Genomic DNA, 24,385 nt, shown 5'->3' on the forward strand with positions numbered 1-24,385 from the left:
TATGGTGGTGGTAAGGTGTAATCCGTGGCTAGAGCGGATGAAGTATTACAGCCCATCTATCTTGGTACTTGGTCGCTTAGGGGTGGTTGGTTGTGCGACTAAATACAAAGATGAGGTAGTGCTCGAGAAGTGTGATGTTGGCTTAGTGTCGTTGTATCTTATTTTTGATTATGTATTTTTGTTAAGGTTGTAACGATTATGACATATTATGATTAATAAGATGAGTATTTTTGTATTGGACTTATGATGTCTTGAAAAGGAAATAGCTTAGAGTTTCTATAAATGGAAAGTTCCATAAATAGAAAATTTTATGGGCATTAGAACTTTGCTATTCTCGGAGAGTGTGGCGATCATAAGTCATGATCTTGCGGGATGTTTGCCTGGGTGGTGGTCTTGGTGACGTGTTTTATCTTGGTGACGTTTTGCCTGGGAGTTGTCTTGGTGATGCTTGTGCCTTGGTAGAGGCCTTAGTGACGTTTAGTACCCTGACTGTTCTTGGTGACGGTGGTCTTGGTGACAGAGTTCTTGGTGGTGGTCTTAGTGACGCTAGATACCATGGTGGCAGTCCTGGTTATGTGTTTGTCCTTGGTGGCGGTATGTACGGGTCTTTGTGACATAATTGTTGTTGTTGTGATGTGTTGTGGCCTTAGGGGCAGCTGTAACTACCCTCACTGGGCGAACTAGCGGTACGCATGCGATACAGGTAGCAGTACATGTAGGGGTATGTATGTCGTACGAGTAGCGGTACATAACCGGTACATGCGGCGGTACACGTAGAGACAAACAGTGATATAGTTGGACAATGGATATGGGTTCGATAGGTTAAGGGGGTACGAATGAGAATGGAAAGTTCAAGACTACCGAAGTGACTATAGTGAACAGATGTTTGAATTAAAGAAAATGGATCCCAATTTTACAGTGATTGATGATGCAGGCATGTAAGTTTTTGGATGAAATGGGATACTGAAGTGTCTAGTATAAGTGACAAGACGAGTGATAATACGAGTCACAGTGAAGTGGGGACTGTCGAGTAAATGGTCACATCGAAGAACGGTGGATCGGTCCGATGGGTCAAGGATGGGTCGACATGACAACGGGCCGATGGATGGCTTACGAACTCGGAAATCTTTGCAAAATATTTAGGACGAGTCGCGAAAAAGGAAAATCGAGAGAAATGGAAACTCACGGAAAAGGCAATTCGGGTAGGATAAGGATAGTTGCAAAAAAGAAGGGAACTTGGGACACTATAAGGATTATCATTTTGGGAAGCCCAAGGCAGTTTAGCCGACCCTATATATAGGATTATAACCCTAAGCTCTCGAGAGAGCACCACATAAACATCCTTAAACAACCGCTAGAGAAAGAGAGAGAGAGAGATTTCCGTCAAGCCTAAACCGAGAGATACTAAGTCATAGTCGAGGGAGAGATCGGTAAGTGATCCTCCAACCATAGTTCGTCGATGATTTTATGGTCTTAGCATTGGATGGTAACGATGGCTGATATGTCCATGTTTTGAAACAGACCAAATCGGTGACCGTACGTATAGAACAATGGAAAACAGAGAGTAAGCACCTAGGATCAAATCTGAAGGTGTGTGTGACTATGCCGACTTCTATGGTCGATCTCTTGACTGATCGTTTATATAGTCTTGATTGCTTGCTTGTCTTGGTTAATGTTTTTATTGCAATAAAACGATGGTTGGTCTAAACGATGTGGACAACTATCCTATGGGTTGTTTGACATGCATGACTTGATTGAATTAGATCTTTGTTGGATTGAGATTATTAAAATGAGCCTAGTGAGACGGGATGACTACTCCACTAAGCAAACCCACTAAGCAAACTTGTTTGCTTACGCCTCCTTTTATGGTCGCAGGAAAAGAGAGGTCCGAGGATCTGGATTTAAGTGGCTGACCAGCTCGCGTGACGAAGGCAAGGAAGGGAGAGGATGGTGGCTTTGGATAGTTTTATTTTTGTTCTAGTATTTTAAAACGATGTACTAGTTTATTGGCATGACTCTCATTGTACTAAACCCCATATGGTATTTGGATGCATGTTTACGTTTAGTTTAAACCGTTTTTACTTAACCACTGTCGCATATTGTTTAATTAACTAATTAAAAATTGATAGGCCCTAAATTGTATTAACAGATATGTACGGGTTGGTACAGAATTTTAGGGTCGGGGTCTTACAGCAGCCCCTGTGGCGATGGTTGGTCGTAGGACATTATGATGTTCTACGTTAGGCATAGAGGTAGTTCTGGTCAGCGTGGTACTCGATCGAGCTTTGAATAATTTCTCTAGAGATATGAGATCTCGAACAACGCATGAGAGATGATTAGGTCCCTGTGTACCGTTATGTCGAAGGACATTGTGGCTTGAGGGTATAATTGGTTTATTGACTTCGGTTGACGTTCCAAAGGCGCGCTATAGTGATAGCCGAGAGAAATATTAGACTTCCTTGATACCATAGCTTAAGGGATGAGGCATGGTAGCCTGACGATAAGATTCAAAGGTTGATACCTAAGATTGAGGGAGATGCATGAGTTGAGAGCGAATAATATCAGAGACGCGAGTTATTGGCCAGATAGACTCCTCATGGGGTAGTCGGAGGATTTGTGAACCATAGTGTTGGTTGCACGGGAGATCCTTAAATATGAGTCTTTGTGCTAGATTTGAGGACAAATTTGTGATCGTGAGGGAGAATTGTAACATCCGCGAATCAGAATTATCGTTTTGAGATGTGCATTGATCGATGTAAGGCTGCATTGTTCGATGAAAGATTTTCCTCTACGGGACTAGTTAAGCAAAACACATGTACTGCTGCGTTTTAGGGTTTTGGAAACCTAGGGGTCGATGTAAAAGGTTTATTGTCGACGCCCTTGACTTGTTTAGCCATTTTTACCTTCTACAAAAGAGAGAAAACGTTTTCCAGAGAGTTTCTATGAGATATTTGCATGTTCTTGAGAGATCTGTTCCTATGGTTGGAGATCTGAGGCCGTGAACATGTTAGGAGCGTGTTGTGGTGTTGTCTCTTGTCGTGCGTGGTCTATTCGCAAGGGTGAGTGCATGAACATGGCTCTGCTCTAAGCGATTAGATGTTTGCTTGGGTGTTTTTGGGAGTTGTTTTCTTATGTGCTAGTAGGTGAATGCTTGCTGTGAGTGTTGTAATCTTTGGATTCGGTTTCTCGCATCTTAGAGCCGAGGAGAGTAGGAGTAACTCATTCTTGGCGTTGTGTCGCGTGACTGCATCGATCGATGAAAGGAGTACAATGGTCGACGCGATTAGGTTTTGACGGCGATGCGCAAGAATATTGCATCGGTCCAAGCAAAGATGTTGCATCTGTCGACGCAGAGTGCGTTGATCGATGCAAGTGCAGAGAGTCGGTGCGTTTGTTCGGAGATGTTTTATTTGCTTGTTTCTCATGCATCTTATATGTGTTGTGGTGCACGTAAAGGCAAAGTGTGAACGTGGAATCAAGGCGCTGAAGAGGAGAATGTTCTAGAGGCTCAGTTATTTGCTTTGTGCTTCTGATAGGATGCTAGGTTGCTAGTTATGTGATTTTCTTTGTGACATGTTTATGATGTTGGATTTATGTTATTCGTTTATTCGTTATTGGATTATTGGAATTGTTTTATATTTTATGTTGTTGTTGATTGGTGCTAAGTTGCTAATGAGTATGAGATCACTAGATATTAGGGTATTATAAAAAAAAGGTCAGGTTGTTTCAGATCCAAACCGTCCAGCTAGATGACCTCGTCCCTTAAACATATTAGTCTTATTTATAATGGTTTTGAACCATTGTCTAAAATTTTATATTCGGTATAGAAATTTATATATGCATTTTTTTAAAAAATCGATTGAATAATATACATCTTTGTTAGAATATTCAAATTGCAACATACGCAAAAAAAAACCTTCTATATTTATTATACATATGTTTTGAGTAATAAAATAATTTTAAAAACAAATAAAATCATATAAGGATGAAAGCGGAGAAGGAATTTGGAAAATGGTAATTGATATTTATTATGGAGCTATTTTAGGAATTTTTTTGTTAAATATGATAAATATTAGTTTTGAATTTTGGTAAATAGTTTAAAACTCCAAAAGGTGAGAAATCTAACCTGATGGTAGACAGAGCATTTTAAAAAAAATACATGATCATCAATGATCGGTCTCACCATGTTGTATTTCAAAACATATAATAAAAAAATGAAAATGATGAAGGAGTTTTTGTGAAAAACACGTATATATATCGAGCTAGAGCCATAACAAAGCAATTATTTATGAAATTATTATTTTGAAAATTAGAAAATGTATACCTATTTAGAAAATGTATACTTATTTCTTGAATAAGAAATTCAGCCGCCAACGTTTTCCATGAAATGCGCCATGACAATTTGTCATCATATTTTTTCTATGTGGAACATGGCTTTCATGAGATACTTACTTGACTAGTTAGTCCTTATTCAAGCTGCACAAACTCTGTAACATCCGTGTTTCAGAAATAAAGTTGGGAGGTGTTGAATAAACAGGTATCAGCCGCGTGCTGAAAGGGGTGGTGTCGACTGACAGCCGCCTAGTATCGACCGACAGCGGTCTAGTGTTGACCGACACTAACTCTTGGTGTTGACCGACACTGCCTCTAAATGTCGATTGACAATTCTCCTTGGTGTCGACCAACAATGCTCCTAAGTGTCTGCCGACAGTCTTGCTTCGACCCGAAAACTCTCGCCTAGAGGTAAATTTCGTAGATCGGGTGTCGTCCTATGGTTTCCACAAAGTTTCATGAACATATCGATATCCCGCATTAAATACAAATATACAAGTGGTGTCGATATCCCACATTATTTTTATTGATAAAAAATTTAAACTAAAATCTCGCACAAATAGATATAACAAATAAATATTATCTTCAACAATATATGTTGTATATACTAAGTAAGTTAAGTGTTATATAGATTTATACTCAAAATTTTGAATGTTAATATTTGAGTCCAAGAATTTATATTGATAGAAAATATTTTAAATTCAAATTACGTGCCTGCACAGGTAGAAATTCTAGTTACATATAAGATACCACAAATATGTATAGCAATACAATACTAAGATATTGTTTGGAAACAAATATTCTAGACTTTACTGATATTATAGACAAATATTATAATATGATAATATTCACCACAGTATACTCTAATGAGTGAAAAGAAGAGTACACTTATGTCATCACCATTTTTTTTTTCGTAAACGATGTATATACCACAGTTCCAAAGACTTGTGTAGATGTGTCGTAACAACATTTGTGTAGACGACATAAATCAAAGATTCTTACAAATCTTAACGTTTCAAATTACATTTTACAAGTCCTTATTTGATAAAAAAGTGTAATAACAAGAGAATACTTTATCTATTGTAGATAGAACAATGAAACACGTGATAGCAAAAAAAAAAAAATCAAATAAAATTTGAACATTGTCTTAATTATGAAACATTTGCACGGATAAAAACAAGATATGGCTACACAAGTAAACAAGAACAATATTGAATGAGCTCTAAAACAAAATCTCTCAAACTATGATTTAGCAGTTGTGCTGCTTTTTTGCCTTTTAGATCCACTAGTTGCAGTAGGTTGTCGAGGTTCTTCTTCTTCTCCTTCAAACATGTTGGCGTTGTTGTCTTGAGAAGACATCTACAAAGCATAAAGTCACAACCATTAGCTATATTTCACAAAAAAAAAAAAAAACTCCAAGTACAGAGAAAACAATAGCAACAAACACGTATCAGTTGAAAAAAAAATCCAACTAATATAATCTAACAACAAGACAGCAACAACTAATATTCTAAATTTCTAATACTCTATGACGTTTGATTAAGACAATTAGATAACTAAAGAAGATCAAAGTCGAAACTGTAATCTGTAATGAAGTAGAGAAAAAAAAAGATGAAAAATCAAATAAATGAATCTCACCAAACAGAAGTTAAGCTGAGACTGAGATGATGCAGAGACTAAGCTAAGAGCCTGAGAATGCAGAGATGAAATTAAATTGAAGCAGACAGGAAGTAGAATCACTAGCCGTTTGTGTCGCGTAAAAAGAAAAGAGGCGGAGAGAAGCTTGAAGAAGTGAAGTGAAAACTATTGCCTATTACTAGGTTTAATTAAGTTCGGTTAACCGATCGGTTCAGTGAAACCGAACCGAAATAACCGAGAACCAATTTTAGTTTTAGAAGTTTGCTGATCGGTTTAGCCTTAACCGAACCCGAACCGAACACCCAAAATTTCGGTTCGGTTTGGTTCGGTTGCTGCGGTTCGATTCAGTTGCGTCAAGGATGTTTTCTAGTCCGCAAGTGAAACTTTTGGAAGTCTTCTTTAATCATTGTTTACTATGACTTTCAAAAATATTTCGATTCCAATTAATACATATAAAATAATACAGTATTGTTTAGTAAATTATTTCTTTATCCGCATTTCTATCACAAAATCTCTCATCCACTAAACTCTAGTTTATATGTTATTTAAATGTCTATCTCATAAACGAACATTTCCAAAGAGCAAGTTTTTTCTCAAAATCATGTAGAGACACCTTTGTGGGTTCTCTTTATCGCTCCATAGCTGAAGGCCAGACTCATCTAGATCTGCTTTCTCTAATTAAGAAATCTAAATCCAAATCAGGATCGGTCTCACAATTTTAGATGCGGTAAACCAAAAAAAAGAGAGATTTTTAAAAATACTTTTATGTCACTTTTTTAAATACCTTTTTATGGTGTCCATTTTCAAAAATATCCCTATTTAATATATAAAATAATTAAATTCTAAACCTTAAACCATAAATACTAAATCCTACCTCCTAAAAACTATACCCTAAATATAAAATTGAGAACCTAAACCAAATTTTTTTTTTTAATAATTAGTTTAACATATTGTAACTGTGTAAAAGAGGGTAAAAATGAAAATGTTCAAAAAAGAGTATTTTTTAAAAGGGGTAACTCAAAAAGGGTATTTATAACAAATTCTCAAAAAAAAAATTTAAATACCATTTTTATTATTGTATATAAAATCACAAAAATAATAATATATAAAATTTATTTTCATAATTTAGATTTTAAATCCACAAACCTAAATATGTTCCTTTTGCTTGCTTCTTATTTTCATTTTTCTTTGTTTTTTATTTTTCTTTAAAATTTGATATGAAAATAAATATTATATTACCTAATCACTCATTATTGTTTGAAAACACTTCCAATATGATTTTTTTTACTAGAGTTATAAATTTGTTTTTCTAAATAAAATTTTACTTCAAAACTCATTAACAACAAATTTAGTTAACATTAATCTAATAATCATTCACCAAAACATCAGCCACATTTATTAAAACCGAGGCTTATTCTAAAATAAAATTTCCATTACTTTTTAAACTTTGACTTAACAATTGAATTTCATAATTTTTTTGATCCTAGCTAGTGACAAATTAAGCTTGACATATAACCTTACTATACATTAAAACAAGTCAAAGAATTAGGTATGAGTAAGTAGAGAAAAAAACATTGAAATCTAATCATATATTTTGTATCTACTATTATTTCCTTTTTTGGTTTTGAAGATTTAACAATACTGAAATGAATTATTGTATGAATTGCAAATCTCATTGCTTCAGTGAGCCCATAATTCTGTAGATCTTTTTTTTTTGAACAAACAACATCTCTAAATCTTTGATATCTCTTTCTGTATCAAAAAGATGTAACTGTTTTAGTCTAGATTTTCATAAAATGGGTTAAATACACGAGAAACAAAAAGATTTCAAGCAATGACAGAACAAAATTATCAAATGAATTTATCTCCCAGTTTCTAGGAAGTTCATTTTCTTTCGGATATGGTGTGACAACCCGTCCGTGGGAAGGTTGTTAAAGGGTGATGGACCAGGGTTCGAGGAACGTTTGATGCACCAATAACCTACTGGTGGATCAATGATGGGTTAGGATCGATGCCCTGCAGGGCCAGCCTATGGGGGCAAGCTAGCAGTGAGGCTAGTGGGATCCACGGACGGGTTGTCACATAAAAATCGATTTTTTTGTGACAACCTATCCGTGGACCCCACTAGCCTGCAGATCAATTGGTGACAACTTGTCTGTGAGAAGGTTGTTAAAGAGTGAGGGACCAGGGTTCGAGGAACGCCTGATGCACCAATAACCTACTGATGGATTTGGATATCCACAATGATGGATTAGGATCGATGCCATGCAGGGTCAGCCTATGGGGGCAAGCTAGCAGTGAGGCTAGTGGGGTCAACGGACGGGTTGTAACGTCAATTGGTGATAACTTGTCTGTCGGAAGGTTGTTAAAGGGTGAGGGACCAGGGTTCGAGGAACGTCTGATGCACCAATAACCTACTGGTGGATTTGGATATCCACAATGATGGGTTAGGATCGATGCCATGCAGGATCAGCCTATAGGGGTAAGCTAGCAGTGAGGCTAGTGGGGTCCACAGACGGGTTGTCACATATGGTATTTACCTAACATTACGCCCATAAGGCTTGCCATTATTCATCCGCCACTAGTAAAAAAAACGTATAGCTACTAAAATTTTCATGGTCGTGGCAAATTTAGTCACGAAAGACCATATTTTCTGCCACGAAGTATCTGTAGCTACTTGGTGACTAGTCTAGCTATGAATCTGTGTCTAATTATTTTGTGGCTAATTATATATTTTTCCAAAAAAAAAAGAATTTAAATTGTAAAAATCAGAAATCTAAAATGAAATTCCAAATTTAAAACCATGAAATCCAAATACCAAAATTTTCAATTACGACAAGCACTCTTATCTTACATTTCCAAAAGACTCACATTGTCATACAAAATATCTTAACTAGAAGAAATAGCACGTGACAAAGACAGAAGAAAATTAACAGAACAAACAAACACAAATCAAGTTACTTAAAACTTTCAATAAAGGTCCATTGAAATATTTTTCCTTATCATATATATGAAAGAGTATGTTCGTTCATATATAACAAGTAGGAAAGCTTTACTTACTTGTTTCTTGGATTGACCTCTCCTATATATCGGCCGTGTAGCCTAAACTGGCAAGTAAAGTAAATACACAACTAAATCAGCACACATATAAGTGACTTGCATCAATATATTTTCAGCTATAGTAGTAATATCTGAAATCCACGATTCACGATTGAAAGCTTTACCATGAAATCGGAGAGACGGAAGGGAAACAGAGGCGGGGAAAGAGGAGCAGTTGACTAGGTTGAGTTCAACGATTCTAATCTGTAACAGTGAAAATTGAACAAGAAACAAAAACAAGGAAGATCAAGTCAAACAAATATAAACATCATCTAAGTTGAAACTAAGATTCAATAAAAAAAAAAAAACAGCAACAAGAACAAATCGAACCCTAACAGCAACAGCCAATAGGAACAAAAGCTCTAAACAACCTAATACAAAGGGAGAAAGAAGCAGTGAGAGCTTTAATTTCTCAACCACTACAAGTAAACAGAGAAATAGTGACTACACTATTAGTCACTATTTAGTCGCTAAAAGGTGTGTTAAAACTAAACAGCGACTAAAACCAGTAGTCGTTAATCGAGAATCGCTAAAATAAATAGTCGTAACATGCCAAATGGCGACTACATTACGACTATTTGATATAGTCGTAAAGTAGTCAGTAAATTTAGCGACTACGCTACGACTACGTTAAGACTATTTTGTATAGTCGTAAATTTAGTTGTAAAGTAGTCACCAAATTTAGTGACTAATTGACGATTAATTTACGATTATCTATTTAAAACATATTATATATAAATATTTCGGGTTATAACAAAATAATTTCGCTATATAAATATTTATTTTGATTTATATAAAAATTTTATATTTGAATTTTGTTTTATAAATTCTATTTAATTGGATTTAGATCTAATTCTTATATTTGAACAATTATAAAAATTAGTACAATTAATATTACATTAACAAAACACATCTTAAGTAACATCATATTCATTACAACCCCAAGTTCAAAAGATAACAAAAAGAAAAAACACTGATCAAGAAAACAACATGAAAGGCTTCTTCCAATCTTTTCCCAAGTGAGGCTTCTTGTGCTTGTATCCTTCTTAAATCAGGAACTGATCCTTGCAATCCACAATACCCTAAGGTTCTGCCAAGTTGAAAAGATGAAGGTACAAAGAAAAATTTAGCTCACTATTGAAAAAAGAAAAAGAAACGATCCCATTTGAAACCTATTGCAAAAATACTTGTAAAGTATCCAGCTGATTGTATAAGATGAGCTAGAAGTGAAGAGTACCTTATCCAGTTGATGGAGTTGGAGTTTGATCATTTTGGGGAAGAGGTTATGTGGTTGTCTCTTTAGCTGAATGGCTTGCAACGAAATTCTGAAACCGCAGATCACATTCCCTCAGAAACTCCTCCACGATGGAGAATTGTTCAGTCTTGTCCTTCTGGGCAGCAATAACTTTGGATTGCTCAGCTTCACGAGCAGAAATTTCTGCATCACGCCGCTACAGTTGAGCAGCCTATTCTTCTATCATGCATTGAGCTTCCTTCAACTGTTCTTCGAGAGCCACAAAGGTAGAAGAGCCACATGCTTGCTTATGCGTTCCATTGACAAGGCAGTCCTTGAGGCTTTCTGTTGTGAGGTCTCGTGGCCGTGATTCTCCATCTGACACAGCAAAAGACTCTGCCTCGAGCTGAGACAACCTCTCTTGAACAGTCTTCTCATATGTTTTTGCAATCTTCTCTGCCTTCCAATCAACATATGTACCATCAGGCTTTGTATGTGCCTTGATGAAAACCTCACCAAGTCGGACTTCTCTTCCCAATTCCTCAACCTGCAATGTTAGAAGAGATTAACTAAAAAAATAACAGTTATGTAAGAATTGAAAGTGGCGAAAATAATAGCTACTTAACCATTTCGTCTTGAAGCTGTCGATACGACTTTGGCCCTGAGAGGTGGACGTGAGGACCTAGGCTGTTACGGTCAGACATACGGGCATCAGAGTAGGTTTTACTCTTTTGTTGTGCTTCTTCAGTGTCCCAGTAATCCTCCATCGTTCTCCAGAGAGTGTTTACAATCCAGTTTGGTTGAACTCGACTTGTCCTCACATTGCTAACCATGTCTTTAATCCACTTTTGACAGATTTCCTCAAAATAAGCTTGAACAGTTCTGGTTATCAAAGGATCCCAGGTGTGGGTTTTCTAGAAAAAAAAGGAGCTATTGTTAGTGAAAAGAAGACATGTAAAGCTATGTGACATAAGGCTTATTGTGAGTGAAAAGAAGACATGTAATGTGACATCCTTACAGCGAACTCAAGGAAGTATCTCTCTTGTTTGTCCCGCGGCACACATGTCCAGCTGTAGAAGGGACCTTCGTCAGTAGGTTACTTAAAAGCTCCATACACATGAACCAAAAGAAACAATACAAGAGGCATCAGTTAATGAGTCAAAAGAAACTATACGCACATGCACATTCACAAAACATTGACTCACCAAGACAAAAAAACTATCTTGACTCATGGAACATAGAACCACATGATCATGAGCATCTAAGAGAAAACAAAGATCATTTTGCAAAGATGGGTCTATAGACAAAACCTATAATTGAGAAAAAAAACCTAAACATGAATCTCCAGAAAAAGTTTTTACGGTTTGATAAATGAACACAATCTATATTTGAATCAGTAAACATAAACATGAAACTCAATACACAAGCAATAGATCTTTCCAAAAAGAGAGCAAAACCTATACTAACTATACTTGGATCATCAAACACAATCCTAAAGACACAATAAACCAAATGAAATCATAATAAAATTACTCTCGTTACCGAGAATTGACCTATAGATTTATCTTCTAACATTCACAAAACACCATTACAATACATGAGAAGAGAGAAAAATCATACCATTGGGTGTTCGGTATGGGTGTGGGAGAGAGGAACGTGGTGAACTTATCCCTGTTTGGCACTAGAAGCAGGGTATTTAGAGCCCGAACCACGTCCTCCTGGAGCTCCGGCAACACCGCAGCAGTTTCGTCTTCGAAGTTGTTGCCTTGGGACGATGGATGCGATGGATGACTGCGAGTCTCATGATGAAACAACCTGACCCGTTTTTTTTTAATAATAAATAATAATAATAAATAACTATGACTAGTGGTCCCATACCCACTAGCCACCTAACCACAATCACAATCAACAGCTGAAATAACAATTATCATTAACCAATAATTCACCAATCATAATCCAATAACCAACATTAATTCCAAATCATAAACTAATTATCCAAACAGCATAAACCAGAGAACCATCAATCCTAACAACATTCTAGGACTCAAATCTAGCAACCTAGCAACGCCAGACAACAATCAATCGAGTCCCTAGAACATCTTCCTCTTCATTGTCTTGATTCCACGATCACACTTTGCTTTTACCTGCACCACAAACACAAATTGAGATGCATGCGTATTTGATAAATACTCAGTGAGGCAATCCTCCCATCTATTGGGCTATACACACAAGCAATAAGATCTCTCATGCCACAAACAACAACAATAAAACAAACCAGGAACATGAACAAGTGACCCGACACGATCCGGTTACTGTCAGAAGAGTGTCGACCGATACCAGAAGGTGTCGACCGACACTGGATATCTGGTGTCGACCAACACCATTTGGGTGTCGACCGACACCTGCTCGACACCCCCGAAACCCTGACGGTGTCGACCGACACCTCCACATGGTGTCGACCGACACCTCCACATGGTGTCGACCGACACTCGCTAACTTCCCGAGCCGTCCTCGCGTTGGTGTGGACCGACACCACTGTCGAGCAGGTATTTCCTTCTAACAGAACCTCCGTATCTTGCCTCCAAACTTCTCCCCTTCGTCCCACACAATCCTAGGAATGAATCCAAGCCTCAGGAGCTACGAAAAACTCACAAAAAACCAAAAAAAACAACCAAACAACACACAATATCACAGAAACAGAGATCTTAGCTTAGATAAGCCATGGTCATGCACTCACCTTAGCCAACAATGAGATCTAAGCCCAAAAGATGAAGCTACCACTACAGTAACCTTCCCACCACGTTCCTAAATTTGGATCTTCACTCTCACAGCAAGATCTCTCCAAAAATGCCTTCAAAACTCACAAACTCTCACAAGAACTCTTAGAAACTGTTTTCTCCTCTTTCTCTCTGAAAAACAACAAACCGCGACCAAGACAACAATAAAACACGACCTAGGTCGTTTTCCCACTTAATTATCTCGGTTCAATGGTTTTTCCTAAACCAAACCGGTCCAAATCGATAATTAAATCAATCTAGTCGAACCAGAAATAAGTGGTATCGATCGACACCCACCCCCAAAACGCAGAGTTTTGGTTCGCGGGCGTTACAATTCTCCCCACCAAAATAGATTCGTCCTCGAATCTCGAACAACACTCAGCCAAGGACTCATGTGCTACCGACTCCACGGCCCGCACTCCTCCGACTGATATATGAAAGGTCACCTCTAGGTGATAGACTCACGCTCGAGGCGTTATTTGCTCTCAACGTTTGGACTTTTCTTGTCTCATAGGCCTAAACCTTAAGTTTTTATTGGCTCTTCATAAGACCTAAGTCCGCATGCCATAATGTTGGCTCCTCATCGGGCCTAAACCCGCATGCCATAATGTATAAGGAGAAATCCAATATTCGTCTCTCGGGTCGTCACCCTACAGCGTGTCTTCGGATCGTCATCCGAAGTCGATATACCAACCACACTCCCAAACCACAAAGTCTTGGAATATGGCGGTACTAGGAGAACCGAAGTCCCCCAAGAGTCGCGAGCAAACAATTCTGAACACGTCTGAGTCCTATTCCTAACCAGGTTCCCTTCCCGTGGCTCGCGTAAGACAACACAATGTTCTATCAACCACATATCCCCTCACTGGAATACCCCATGACCACACAAGGATCATCTCACTGCCCTAAGGGCTGCCACGAAGGCCAAACAAATTTCCTAAACAGGACCGCCACAAAGGCCAAACAAATGTCCTAAACAGGACCGCCACAAAGGCCAAAGGAATGTCCTAACAAGACCGCCACCAAGGCCAAACAAATGTCCTAAACAGGACCGCCACAAAGGCCAAACAAATGTCCTCAACAGGACCACCACCAAGGCCACTCGTCCTGAAGGACTGTCACGAAGACCATCTATCCCGAAGGACCGCCTCAACAGGCACTCTGGCTAAACAGCCCGCCACGAAGGCCACACAATGGCTAAACAGCCCACCACGGAGGCCACACAATGGCTAAACAGCCCGCCACGGAGGCCACACAATGGCTAAACATCCCGCCACGAAGGCCACACAATGGCTAAACAGCCCGCCACGAAGGCCACACAACGGCTAAACAGCCCACCACGAAGGCCACACAACAGCTAAACAACCCGCCACAAAGGCCACACAAGCCCTCTCCTAGGCTCTCCGCCACCAAAAATGGACAAATTCTAACTCACATAAAATTTTCCATTTTTTAGCACTTACCACATCTCGAAACTTTCCACTTATAGAAACTTCTAATTCAAGAAACATTCCTCCAAAACACTGCCTTGCGGAAATTTTGTACCCCAAACACCACCTCATCTTGTTACTGAGTCGCACAACCAACCACTCCAAGTGACCGACTAACAAGAGAGATGGGCTGGAATACTCCATTCCCGCTCCAACCACGGACTACAGATGGGGCCAGGCTAGGAAAGCTCAAGTCGTGGCTTGCTTCTCATACCACTTCGTAAACCTTGCCTTCATCCTCGCCTCAGGCTCCCAAGTCTGCTCCTCTACACCATCACAGTCCTACATGACTCTTATCAAAGGAATCTTCTTCTTCGGAAGTTCCTGGTAACTGTTGTTGTAAGCAAACTCTACCAAGCTCAAATGATCTGCCCAATGGCCACCCCAATCCAACACACACATCCTCAACAAATCCTCCAACGTCTGGATCGTCCTCTCTGACTGTCCATCTGTCTGGGGATGATAAGTTATACTCATATGCACCTTGGTGCCCATCTCTGCCTGAAATGCCTTCCAGAACACCGAAGTGAACTTGGAATCCCTATCAGACACTATGCTCGCAGGCACCCCATGCAACCTGACTATCTCCTTCACATACTTCTTAGCCAAGACTGCTGCTCCATCAGTCTTCTTAACGGCTAGAAAATGTGCCAACTTAGTCAACCGGTCCACAATGACCCAAATAGCATCAAACGTCCTGGACACTGGCAAAACAACCACAAAGTCCATAGTAATCATATCCCACTTCCACTCTGGAATGGGAAGACTCTTCAGCAAACCACCTGGTACCTGATGCTCAGCCTTCACTAGCTGACACACATCACACCTCGCAACCCAACTAGCCATATCCTTCTTCATCCCGACCCAGTGATAGTACCTCTTGAGATCTCCGTACATCTTAGTCGCTCCTGGATGAATAGAGAACATGCTAGCATGAGCCTCTCTCAGAATTTCCTGCCTCAACTCCTCATCCTTGGGCACACAGATCCGCCCATGCACCAGAATAGTACCATTAGCCGAAACCTGATACTCCGAGTCAACATCCTTTGAGGCATTCACCAGCCCCAAATCCGACTCCTGAGCCAACCGCACTCTGTTCAATAGATCTGCTCTATCAGCTGCAACCAAACCCAACAGCTCCTGAGAAACCGCACACAAGCTCAACGCACTGATCTCTCCTACCAGAGAATCCATATCCTGCTCCTGAGCCGAAGCCGCCCGCTTCTGACTCAAAGCATCTGCAACCAAGTTAGCTTTACCAGGGTGGTAGGCTATCGCCAAATCATAATCCGCCACCAGCTCCATCCATCGCCTCTGCCTCAAATTCAGCTCGGGCTGAGTGAATATATACTTTAGGCTCTTATGATTTGTAAATACATGCACCTTTGCACCATAAAGATAAGATCTCCAAATCTTCAGGGCAAAAACTACATCACCCATCTCCAAGTCATGAGTAGGATAGTTGTCCTCATGCTTCCACAACTGCCGCGAAGCATAGGCAATCACCTTCCCATGCTGCATCAACACACATACCAAACCAACTCTGGATGCATCCGTATAAACCACATAGGGTTCTCCCTGCTCAGACAAAGCCAACACTGTAGCAGTTGTCAACATCTCCTTCAAGGTTGCAAAGCCCTCCTCACACTCCTGTGACCAGATAAAAGGAACATCCTTCCCCGTCAACTTAGTCATAGGACGTGCTCTGCTCGCAAACCCCTGCACAAATCTCCTGTAATACCCTGCCAACCCGAGAAAACTCCTGATCTCCGTGGCATTCTGCGGTCTAGGCCTGATAGCCTGAATCTTTTCCGGATCTACAGAAACCCCATCTGCAGACACAATGTGACCTACCAGAAACTACACTTGCTCAACTTAGCAAACAACTTCTGCTCCCGCAGCTTCTCCAGAACTGCCCTCAAATGCATTGCATGCTCTTCAGGACACTTAGAATAAACCAAGATGTCTTCGATGAAAATGATGACAGACACGTCCAGAAACTCCTGGAACACGCTGTTCATCAATTTCATAAACGCAGCTGGTGCGTTAGTCAACCCAAACGGCATCACCACAAACTCATAATGCCCGTACCTCGTCCTGAAAGCAGTCTTCATCACATCCGCCTCATCTATCGGGATCTGATGATAACCCGACGCCAGATCTATCTTGGAGAACCAAGTAGCACCTCTCAACTGATCCAAAAACCCATCGGGTCCTCGGAAGAGGGTACTTGTTCTTCACAGTGACCCGGTTGAGACCTCTGTAATCAATACACAAGCGGAAACTCCCATCCTTCTTCTTAACGAATAACACCGGCGCTCCTCACGGTGATACACTAGGACGGATGAATCCCTTGCTCAACAGATCCTTTAGCTACTTCTTCAGCTCTGCCATCTCTGCTGGAGCCATCCTGTAAGGAGCCTTAGATGACGGTTTCGTCCCTGGTTCCAGTTCAATTGTAAAAGGATCAGACCGAGAAGGTGGTAATCCCTGCAACGACTGGAACACGTCCTCAAAATCCTCTACAATCTGAATACCGCTAACCGTAGACTTCCACACTGACTCTGGCATAGATATAGTAACCATATAAGCCTCACGGCCCTTGTCGATCATCTTCCCACCCTGAATGGCCGAGATCACGAGACTCCCCGAAGTCGGTCTAATCCCTTGATAAACCAACTTCCCTCCTGAACGCTCAAACTCCACTCTACCACGATGACAATCCAGATGAACCATATGCCGATGCAACCAGTCCATCCCCAAGATAACGTCATACAGCTCCACTGGGCTGATAAGTAAATCCGCAGGACAAGACTCTCCCGCGATCTGAATATCGATACCCCTCGCTCGACCAATGACCCTCAGAAACTTGCCTCCAGCAACTCTGACAACTCCTGTACGCTCTCCGGGATCTCCCACGATACCCACACTCTCTGCACACTCCGGGGTAATGAAGCTATGAGTAGCTCCAGAATCAAATATAACGTGGGACTTAAACCCGCCCACCAACAAGGTCCCTACACAAACCTCATGTGTTGAGAACCTAACACTGTATCACATGACAACATAAAATCCGAACTTACTAATAATTCACAAGGACAAAGTTTAAGAGATTATACATGTGACCGCCCCGGCACTGGTCCCACCAGTCTCTATAGTCGTGTAAACCCGTGGCACCTGCTCAATCCGTGCCACCTGCTGTCCTCCCGTCTGCACCTGCTGCAACGCCGCCACTGCTACCGGCTGCAACTTGGGACAATAGGGCTTGATGTGCCCTGGCTCCCTGCAATAGTAGCACACACGATCTGCTGTCGACTAGGCCCTGCTGTAGTCTTGACCAGCTCTGCACGCGAAGCATAACTCCGCCCCCTATAGTGAACCCTCAAGTCATCACGTAGGGCCCTCAAGAACCTCCTGATCTGAGCCTATTCAGACTCCATATCCCGACCCCCATATCTCAGAAGTCGACTGAACTCCAAGTTAAGCTCCCGCACTGACCGAGTCCCCTGAGCTAGCTGGAGGAACTGCACCTCCAATCAATCCAGTGCCTCCCTAGGGAAATACTTGCGGTTGAACTCCAAAACGAAGTTAGCCCAAGACATCTCCCTCTGCACTCTCCTAGCTACCACAAAACTCCACAACAACTGAGCATCACCAGTCAAATAGTAGACCCCAATGTCCACCCAAAATCCCTCAGGACACCTCAGAGTATGGAAGTTACGTTCCACACTCCTCCTCCAAGCATCCGCAGCGGTAGGATCTGTACCTCCCGAAAACTGCTCGGTACCAATACGACCCATCTCTGTCAGCATGCTAATATAACGAGAATGGACCCCCACATCTGCAGCTACTCCGCCACCACTGGTGACACTGCCTGAGCCTGAGCCGGTGCCACAGGTGGCAACCGCTCCAACAACTATGCCAGCAAACTCGCAAGGTCGACACCCGGGACTCCACCCACTGGGACACCCGCACCTGGGGCCCTAACATCACCGGCTACTGGGGCATCAACACTGCCCCTTCCGGCCACACTCATGGAATCCCCCAGGACACCCTGCGACTCGCCGACACCCTCTTCAATCCAAATGGTTGTCTATTGCTAGCAGGAAGGATATAATCAGGACAATACAAGTCAAGCCAAGCAGATAGGGTTTTTGTTCTAACAGTCCTAAAATAAATAAAAGAAAGGAATATAAACAAAGAAACCACACGACCTAAGCACTCGATGCAAGCAGTCGAGTACATTCGAGTGGGGGGGATCGAGTAAGCAAATGAGATATGAACAGCTCGAGGTATTACTCGATGCAGGTTATCGTGTACCTGATCGGGTAAGTGGTCGAGTAAGCAAAGAAAATGTAAACAAATAAAATACAAAAGCTCCTAAGGATGGGGTAATCGACTCCTAAGTATTCTAGACCAGTACAGATGCCTTACATGCCTCAAGCAATTATTTCCTAGACAATGAATCTCTAAAACTTTGTCACCACACTCTCACACTAGCAACAATCAACCTTGATCACTTACCACACTCTCGCACCAGCAATATGAACAAGCAGGCATTAAGAACGATTCATTATTGTCAGTAAACTCAAACTCATCTAATCCCTTACTCAGAGTCAAGTAAACCTCTAGCATTGGCTAATTCACGCATCTCATCTACACCTCTCGGTCGCTAAAATGCCCTAGATCTAATCTCAACCTCTCGGTCTGTTGACAGCATTAAGAACACCAACCTAGTAGGAAATCTATCAATCATTTACAATCAAACTAAGGCATCCTAACCGATCAAGAACACAAAATCATCTATCCCATCCCTAGAAACTTTACTACACTACTCGGACATGATAACAAGGAACAAAATAACGAAAATGAATAAAACTTGCATTGTATTAAAAGATAGAGTATAGTAAAAAGAGTACAAGATAAAAATCTAAGAAAACTATAAAAACTATGAAATAAAAATGCAAAATGAAAAGGAAAATGTTTGAGTCGCTCAGTTCTCTCACAGAAGCTCTCGCTCTCTGGTTTGAGGGTCTGCGGCGTGCTCCTTTGCGAGCTAGGAGAGGAGGGGTTTATATATGGAAACCCTTTTGACCTAGCTTCCCAGACCTGCCCGATGGTCTACTCGATGGGGTACACGAGGGTGAAGTCGGATTACTCCTCAGGTGGATCTTCGGATTGTTCTTCATGCTCTCGGATCCTCCTCGATCGTGTTGGAGTTTGTACTTGTTCTTGCAGCTCGATGGCTCCTTCGAGTACATGCTCAGATTGTCCTTGTTTTTCCCCATTTTTGGCTCTTTAGCACCTGTTTTCATCCAAAATATGCAAATGCAGAAATGCAACACCCTAAATGGTCTAAAAGTGAATTCCTACAGTTAATGACCTAAAAATGCTAAGTTAGAGGTATGAACAATGCAAAATATGGACAAAAAAAAATGCTAAAAACATATAAATTAGAGAGCTATCAGACCCCCAAACTTAAATTTTGCTAGTCCTCTAGCAAGGAAGTAAGAGGGTGCGGTTTTAAAGTGGGGACTCATAACCTTAAGATGCTAAGCGAAGGATTCAAGCTATAGTCCTTAAAGATAGTTTAATGGTGCTAAGATCAATCAACATACTTACAAATATTTTTCTATGCTTATTACCCTGCATCGATCTAGTTCAACCTCCAACTAAAGATAAAGAACATCTCTTTCACATTCAATTAAGTGTTTGGCGAATTCTTGCAGATGGAAGGTGAATCAAGCTCAATCGGTTTAAGGGTAAGGCTTTTTAGTAAGGTGGTTTCAAACAAATTCTTTGGGTGGTTTTCTCTCAAAAGAAGGAATGCTAAATAGTTGTGAAAACTATCTAAGACTGATGATCTACCCTTTTCTCATTCACCTCTTTTTTTTTTTTATTAAACCCCCTAGAATTAAATCAAGAGGCAGTTCTTTGTAGTTCTCAATACTCTCAAGGTTTCACAACCTATAGCACAATGAAAGAGGCCTCACTCAACAATTCACAACAAGGTTTGAAAGAAAAGTTTGGGTTCATGGGTAGGACAAATGAATTGGGTTAAACGAAAAGATTGGTAAAAATGGAGTGCTAACCTGAGTTTAGAGTTACCATGAGCAAATATTCAAGTTCCATAAGCAAGACAATTAAAGTTCAAATTAAATCCAATAATATAGAGATGTTCTAATGTTCAAGCAAGTGGAGGAAACATTCAAAAGACACAATGTTCTTAGCAAAGATTTTTCATTTTTTTCCAAAGATTGATCTAGCAACAATGAACTGTGACTAAGGGCTATAGCTTCAATCCTATGGTTTCATTTTAAACAAGGTAGTTTTAATCATTGTCTCCTAAGATGCAAATGCAACAATCCTATATGAAACAAACTAGACTTAATCCTAATATGTAAATGCAACTACATGAACACTCTTTTTTTTTTTTTTTTTTTTTTTAAATTTCAAATTTTTTTTTTTTTTTTTTTTAATGCAAATAGATGCAGACTCAAATGAATAAAACTAGCATGCAAAGATTAGAAATAAGAAAATTAAGAAAATAAAACACAATGTTAAATACATTCTAGGACCCTCCCCCAAACTTAAATTACACAGTCTCTCTGTAAATAAAAGTTGGAAAAAGAATCCAAGAACCACACAAAATGAAATAAACTAAATGCAATGTTATTGATCGGATGAAAGTGGTACCTCATGGGTTGGTGAAGAAGGAGGTTGCAGCAGCCTCCATACCCGCCAACGTGTATCCTGGGTCGTCTCCGGCTTCAGCAGGTGCCGGTGTTTACTCGTCACAGAGCTCAGAAATGCGCACGGACGACTTACTCGGACCAGCATCCGAGGGGTTAATCGAGGGTGGGATCGCGTAGCTCATCGGGCAGGGTATCAGGTAGTACGACGGAAATGGTGGAAGAGGTCCAGAATGATCACCCGTGTATCCACTCGCAGGGTGCATCGTGTACGACATCGTGTATGGCATCTGGTAAGGCGGAGGGAAAATACCTGAGTAATCACCCGATTGGGTGCTCGATGGGTGCATTGGGTAGTTCATCGTGTATCCCATCGGGTTGGTCGTCGGATAGGCGTCTGAATGGCTTCTCCGAGATGCTTCAGGTCGGGTGATGTTCTCCTCAGCTTGGGGCTCGTATGATGATGCTCTGTAAGGTTCCGGAGGTGGCAGTCCTCGAGTTCCTCTTAGCGGTCCGCTTCTCCCCATCCAAGCTGGTGCCTGTGCCGAGGTAGGAGCTGAGGCACAACTTGCCTTGTCTTGCAGCTCCTTAATTTGGCCTCCCATTGTCTTCACCGAACCGGCAAGATCTTTTACCTTCTTCGCCAGAAGCTTGTTCATCCTCTTCGGCCATCTGATCTTCTTGTGAGCTTCTCTCACTCCAACCGGTTGCTTTTCAGAGCACACATACTATTCAAAATCGAAATCCTCCGAGCTATCTCCCTGTCTCTGCCCGGTCTCCTCTCTCTTCTCAGCTTCGGAATTTTCCTCCGGGTTGTACAACTCCTCCAAAGGTGGTGCAAAGTCAATGTTGTTTCCCAGCCGAACCTTGGTGCATATGACATTAGGTAGGACCATTTGGGCAGCTCCGGCGGTTGGATGGACGAACTTGAACAGCATCATGTCATTAGGCCTACCATGGGCCAAAAATCTCGCCAGCACGAGGTAATCCGCATCCAGCCATCTTGGTTCGTGCACAATTCCTTTCAAGGCCACATCACATGCCACTAGGATCGGTGTAATCAGTCCTCCAATGGAGATCTCTCCGCCTCCTTCTCTTCTTTTCACGGTCCACGATTTCAGATAGAGGAATTGATCGAGTAGCACAAATACCATACTAGTACCCGCAACATCTCCTACTAGTGGTGAGCCATCCCTAGTGCTATCCAAAACTCCACACAGTGCAATGTCTAACAGCTGGAGCTCATGATCGTTCACATTCCCATTCTCTTTTCTAGCAAAAAGAGTGCATGCAAGGGACTTGTGAAAATACCTCAAAACAGGGCTCCTTATTTGAGCGGATTTGGAGCTTGTGGACTTGTAGGAGAGCTTTTCTCCTATTGTCAGCCATAGGAACCTCATCTCATTCTTGTTAACCTCCATTCCTTCTCCACTACAGCTTTGAAGCCATATAGCTTCTCCATCTCCTTGAAAGTGAGCCGGTACTCCTTGTTCCTCACAGAGAAGGTGATGAACCCGATCCCCCCATCAGGTAGTAGGGTCGGGTGGTCCTCGAAATAATGCAGCTTCAAGGTCGAAAGGAAATGGACCGTCTCCTCCTCATATGCTTCAAGGTGAGCTCGCATCATATGGCCCAGGTGGCACATATCGAACAGAAACTCTACATCCCTAGCGATGCCGAAGTGCTTCATGGTCTCACGGTGAGGGTATCGGATACCCAAAAAGCTCATCTTCTTGAAGACCTTGAATAGTCTTGCCGGAGTGTCCACCTCTTTCTGCTTCAGCCTCCGCGAGGCTTGGTGTGTCCTCTATCTCTGCTCCTCTTCTCTCTCTTGGTTCTCCTCCTCTCCTTGTTGATCCTGTTCCTCAGCTACTCTCTCTCTCTCTCTTTTTTTCTTTTTTTTTTTTATGAAAATTCAAAAATAGAAAAATAAGATAAAACAAATAAATCAAAATTAAAACAAAACAAAAGATACCTTTGGGACTTCCTCCCAAGTGAGCTTGTTTAAAGTCACTAAGCTTGACTCTTCATGCTCCTTAAGCATGGGGTCCATGTGGAAGAGGTTCTGGAATCCTCTCCACTGTAGCAGGCTGGTTCAACAGATTTCCCAGGTTTTGTCCAGGCTCTAAGGCAAATGTGGTGTTGACCTCTTCAAGATGTTGCACCTTCCTTTGTTTGGTCTTAGTAGAAAAAGCTTGACCATCAATGGTTGGCCTCTTAATCCCTTTCTTCACATTGAACTCCATCTTGAAATGCTCACCATGTTCTATTCTGATCTTACCTTGTTTCACCTCGATCACAACACCAACTGTTGCCAGGAATGGTCTCCCTAGAATCAGTGGATCGTCTGGTTCCTTGTCCATATCAAGGATCATGAAGTCGGTAGGCACTTCCACTCTTCCAATCCGGAGAGGCAGATTTTCCAGGATCCCAACCGGATGCCTCACTGTTCTATCAACCATAACCAAATACAGATTACTTGGTTTAAAATCAGTGAATCCCATGTTGTTGGCAACTGACAGCGGCATAATGCAAACTGAAGCTCCAAGGTCGCACAAACAGTTCTTGAAGATCCAAAGTCCTATCGAACACGGCAAGGTGAGAGAGCCAGGATCTCCCAATTTTTCCTCAATTCGCAGCTCAAGATCCAGACACACTCCACTTCTGAGAATCTCAAACCCAATTTCCTTGACAGCAATTTCCTCCTGAAGCACGTGTGGTGGCAAAATTTTAGGTGGTGGAGCTTTACGCTTAGCCATTCACTCTGCAAGCGCCTCCAGCTCTATGTCAAATGCAGAGTTGAACCTTTCCTCTAACTCCCCTCCTGCTGTTGCAGGTGGTTGAGGCTGATCTCGCTTCTCAACATCTACTCGATGCATCATCCGATCACCACCATCGTGTATGTCATCGGGTTCCACTTTGGGTTGTTCTTCAGTTTTTGATTCTCGAACCAGTGCTCGATCATAAACTCGATCAGTCTCCTCGGGTGAAGACTCGGGTTCATACTGGAATATATAGTACTTGGCCTCATTTTTCATTGGGTGTTCCACATCCTCCCCATCTTGATCGTCACTGTCCCCAGTGAGGTAGTCCTCATAGTCATCATCAAGGAAGATGGCTTGA

General features: G+C 41.3%; 1 long non-coding RNA gene across 1 annotated transcript; it reads right to left on the reverse strand.

Moving 5' to 3' along the window:
* Nucleotides 1–5,390: 5,390 nt before the first annotated feature.
* LOC147937196 (uncharacterized) lies at nt 5,391–6,125 on the reverse strand. Its single transcript, XR_015568632.1, has 2 exons — nt 5,971–6,125; nt 5,391–5,691 (listed from the first exon to the last, which is right to left on the reverse strand). It is a non-coding gene; the product is annotated as an uncharacterized LOC147937196 (long non-coding RNA).
* Nucleotides 6,126–24,385: the final 18,260 nt, after the last annotated feature.

This window comes from Camelina sativa, chromosome 10 (assembly GCF_030686135.1).
Source record: "Camelina sativa cultivar CO46 ecotype springtype chromosome 10, ASM3068613v1".
NCBI classification, from domain to species: domain Eukaryota; kingdom Viridiplantae; phylum Streptophyta; class Magnoliopsida; order Brassicales; family Brassicaceae; genus Camelina; species Camelina sativa.